Genomic DNA, 5,154 nt, shown 5'->3' with positions numbered 1-5,154 from the left:
AAAATTTGTCAAGTTTTTAGGCTTAAAATTTATTTTTCCGTTGTTCAGATTTGAACATAGCATTGTACTCATGTCAGAAGCACAGAGGCGCTTCTGGGTTGAAAAGATAATCCGGTGACATCATTGTTGGCCTGGGGATGCCCAGCTGGGGGCTCCTTTCACGTCCCCCAGCAGGAGCTAGGACAGGAGCTCAACCCCGCCCCGCAGCAACACTTGGTCTCGAACATGGACTTGCTAAGTGTCCTAAGCACGCAAGTCACAGTGCTCCCAAGTTGAACATAAACTGACTGAGTTCTCAAACTTGTCATTCTGTAGGTCTCTAACAATTTTGAGATTATTAATAGGCAGTTTATGAAAGTGATTAGAAAATAAGATTTGTGAATGTAAGTGTCCTTTTAAAACCTCTGCCATGGTTGTCAGCTAGAGGACTGATTCCATCATCTTCCAGTGGTCGAACCAGGAGTGAAATTCAGCTGGTTCTGACAGGTTCTAGAGAATCAGTAGCGGAAATTTTGAGTAGTTTGGAGAACCGGCAAATACTACCTCTGGCTAACCCCAGAGTGGGATGGGAACGGGAATTTTGCAATATCCTTCCCCCAGAAATGGGGAGGGAATGGGGATTTTGCAATATCCTTTCTCCAGGAGTGGGGAAGCAATGGGGATTTGCAATATCCTTCCCCCAGAAGAGGGGAAGGAATGGAGATTTTGCAATATCCTTCCCCCAGAAATGGGGAGGGAATGGAGATTTTGCAATATCCTTCCCCTAGGAGTGGGGAAGGAATGGGGATTTTGCAATATCTTCCCCCCAGGAGTGGGGAGGAATGGGATTTGCAATATCCTTTCTCCAGGAGTGGGAAGCAATGGGGATTTGCAATATCCTTCCCCCAGAAGAGGGGAAGGAATGGAGATTTTGCAATATCCTTCCCCCAGAAATGGGGAGGGAATGGAGATTTTGCAATATCCTTCCCCTAGGAGTGGGGAAGGAATGGGGATTTTGCAATATCTTCCCCCCAGGAGTGGGGAGGGAATGGGGAGTGGGGTCCTTCCCCTACCATGCCCACCAAGCCATGCCCCTCAAGCCACACCACACCCACCAAGCCACGCCCACAGAACCGGTAGTAAAAAAAATTCAATTCCACCACTGAGTCAAACCCAGAGAAAACTGCTGTCTTGCAGTAACAAAGTAATAGTTGTCTGGAGCGCATGTGGGCAATCTCCTGTCCTCTCCTTAAGTGGAGAGGTTCCAAGGAAGTACTCGCCTGTTCCTTGCTCTTCCCCACAGTCATTGGCTTTGCTTTCACAGAGTTTTCTTCAGCTCACCAAATTTCTCCTGAAAGTTTGGGATTTGCAATCTGGAAGGCGCCGTGAGAAAATTTGCTTGATAGTGGAGGAGGAAAAAAAAAAGCATGGTTCATAATTACTTATATTATTATTATTACAGGTTTGTATTAACATAGGGGTGTCAAACTCAAGGTCTGCAGGCCAGATCTGGCCTATGGGATGCTTATATCTGGCCCGTAGTGCTGCCCTGGGAACACCAAAAGACTGGCCCGTGGTGCCTCTGACAGAGAAAACATAGGCTGGATGGCAATGGTGGAACTCAAATTTTTTTACTACTGGTTCTATGGGCATTACTTGGTGGGCATGGTGTGGCTTAGTGGGTGTGGCTTGGTGGCCGTGGCAGGGGAAGGATACTGCAAAATCCCCATTCCCACCCAATCCGGGGGAAGGATATTGCAGAATCCCCATGCCCACCCCACTTCAGGGGAAGGATACTGCAAAATCTCCATTCCTGGAGGAAGGATACGGCAAAATCTCCATTCCCACCTCACTCCAGGGGAAGGATATTGCAAAATCTCCATTCCCTCCCCATTCCTGGGGGAAGGATATTGCAAAATCTCCATTCCTTCCCCATTTCTGGGGGAAGGATATTGCAAAATCCCCCATTTCTGGGGGAAGGATATTGCAAAATCTCCATTCCTACCCCACTCTGGGGCCAGCCAGAGATGGTATTTGCCGGTTCTCCGAACTACTCAACATTTCCGCTACTGCTTCTCCAGAACTTGTCAGAACCTGCTGAATAGCACCCCTTTTGGGCAGGCTGCACACAACCTCCCCAAGCGTTATTTTCGCTGGCAGAAGGCTGCAGGAGGCCGTCGCAGCCGAAAACGGAGCCTCGACGAGTGATTTTGAGTCCATCCTGCCCGCCTGGCCCCCCCCAGGTCAAACCCAACCCTGATGTGGCCCTCAATGAAATTGAGTTTGACACCCCTGTATTAAAAGGTCAATTTCTGCAAAAGCTTTTGTGAGGGTGATTTCCGTTTCACTATCCTGGTCAATAAGCAAATATAAGGTACTCAGAGGAAAGTTTGTTTGTTTTTTAAAGATAATTTATGTCAGGCAGCTGTTTAAAAGCATTCCTTGTTTGTTTACAGCATTTCTTTCCTATGTTTTTGGTGTCTCTCATGGAGCAAATGATTACATTATTTCGTTGATTACATTATTTATTGATTACACTATGTTTTAAAAAAAATATTACACAACCTTCTCTCTCTCTCTCTCTCTCTCTCTCTCTCTCTCTCTCTCGTGACATGCATGTAATGTCATTGATTTAACAAGGATCAGGATGAAAATGCATCGCCAGAGGAGGTAAAGATTGATTCTGGGATTTCAGCATCAGTTAGATTCCTCTGAAATGCCTTTGTTTAACCGAAAGCATTTTGTAGTGTAGGAATTTAGCACCCCCCCCTCCTAGAAGAATGAAATATTTTAGAAAATACTTAAAAGGCAGAATATATTTCCCTGGATGAGAAATGGAGAAACATGTTTTAAAGACAAAGCAGCTCCCTGCAACTTCCTGCCACCCCCCCACCTTTGTCAATGGGTCAAAGGTAGAAACTCATTCTCCCCACCTTTGTCAATGGGCCATTAAAGCCTCAACCAAGCTCACTCAATCCCCCCATCATTTGCAACACAATAGAACAGAAACTCACCACATGGCAAGGCTCAGGCAAGCTTGAGGGACAACCTACAATGTTAACTAAGACCCCTAGACCACCTGGGAGTTTGACAACCAATCAGGATACTCTTCCTGTGCCCCAGAAAGTTCAAAGCTCAGAAAAAGCATAAAGCCAGGGAGCGCACAGGATCTCATCCCTTTTCTGTTCAGGATCTCAAGCCATGTGATCCTGGCCACCATTAAACCATCTTTCCAAGTGTCTTTGTCCCCACTTGGAACTGAACCCAGATGGATATTTCTTCCAACAGTAGCGAGAAAGCAGGTAGGGCAAGAGGTCCTGAAATCCCTTTCAGAAGCCCTCTCAGTCTGCGCCTTTTCATCCCACCTCTCTCTGCATTATGCTAATGGTTTGGCTGGTCTTGCTCCCTTCATCTGTCTTTCAGAAAGAACCTAAGCTGGTATCTCCTATATGAGAAAGAGGCCTCTCACCAGGTGTGGTGTGAGTAAAAGGGTGAAGATAAGAAAGGAAGGAAGGAAGGAAGAAAGACAGGAAGGAAGAGAGGAAGGAAGATAGACAGGAAGGAAGATAGGAAGGAAGGAAGATAGGATGGAAGGAAGACAGGAATGAAGGACTACAGGAAGGAAAGATGATAGGAAGAAAGACAGGAAGGAAGGAAGATAGGAAGGAAGGAAGACAGGAAGGAGGTAGGGAAGGGAGAGCGGGAGGATCAGGATCAGAATGAATCAAATAGAGCTGGAAGGGACTTAGATTTATTTATTTAATTTATTTATGTATTTAATCACACTTTTATACCGCCCTATCTCCCAAGGGACTCAGGGCGGTTTACAGCCTATTAAAAAAAACAAATACATAACTATAAATACAGAAATAAGAACATTAATTAAAAAACTTATTTGATAAGGCCGAATTAAAATTTACAATTAAAACAATAAAACCCCATTAAAACTACAATTTAGACTTAGAATACTTAATTGCCACTTTGAATGTACACTAATCGGCATACATTAAAATGAAAATACCGGTAGTTTAAAAAAAACCTACTGGTTCATCTATTTCCGACAATCAGCTATGCCGCTTGATTTATATTCCCTAGAAAGCAGGAAATCCTGCTTTCTAGCGAATCTAAATCGTGCGGCACAGCTATTCCACCCCCCCTCATTGTTCTACTTACCTTAGAAAAGGCTTTTCTTTCCGTGCGAAGTGCGCATTTGGCATGCACTGTGCATGCGTGCATGTAGCGAGCTTTTGGTGTACACTGTGCATGCGTGTGCAGCGTGCTTTTGGTGTGCACAGAGCATGCGCAGGCAGCAAACCAGTAGCAATCCATGGAGGATTCCACCGCTGGATTTGACCCCTTCCTCTCTTTTGGGTGTTGGGGGGAAATAGAAGCGATATTCACTTCTTTAGAAGTGAATATTAACACATCAGCTAGACCTGGGACTCTTGAATCTGACCAGCAGATGTAATGGTTCCTAAACAAGAGTTTGAACGGAGAATGGAATGGAGAATTGAAATGATTGGAACTTAGTTGGAGGAAGTGAGGTAGGATTTTGAGGAGAATTCGTTCACTCTTGAGAGGTATTTCTGCCCCATCCCCTGGGCGTTACACATTGGAGACCACAAGCAATGCTCTCTATAACCGAACACCTTCAAAAACACCTCAGAAAGAAGCAAAACTTGACCAGGCTTCGGACAACCGAAACATATTGGGAAACAGTTTTCCCAATATGGGTAAAGCCAAAATGGAGCTGGTTTATTTATGGGCTCGTTGACATGAACCTTGCCCATGTTTTAGGACATCGATGTTCTTCCAATCCTGGTTGATTGGGTTCAATTAGTAACCCTAGTTCAATGAACCACAGGCCGCATAGTGTAAATCTTGTTTTAATTGGGAATTGCATGTTTCTGGCCTTGAGGGAACTCACTGTTTCACCCTGTACCGAGCTACAGCTCCATTTATGTAATTCAGAGGACAGTAGAGGGTACATTCGATTTGAACCGCCTAGAGGGAAACATACAAGCAGAAACATCTATGCTGGGTGAGAAGATAATCTACCAGCATTGATTTTCCCGAGACAGATGGAACGACGGCAGGTAGAAGGAGATGGGATCCATCCTAAGTGAGATGGTTGCTTCCAGGTTCTGTCTTCTAGGGTCTTCCCTCTTCTTCTCA

The sequence above is a fragment of the Ahaetulla prasina genome, chromosome 11, assembly GCF_028640845.1.
Source record: "Ahaetulla prasina isolate Xishuangbanna chromosome 11, ASM2864084v1, whole genome shotgun sequence".
Classification (NCBI taxonomy): Eukaryota; Metazoa; Chordata; class Lepidosauria; order Squamata; family Colubridae; genus Ahaetulla; species Ahaetulla prasina.
This window is presented reverse-complemented; position numbering follows the sequence as displayed.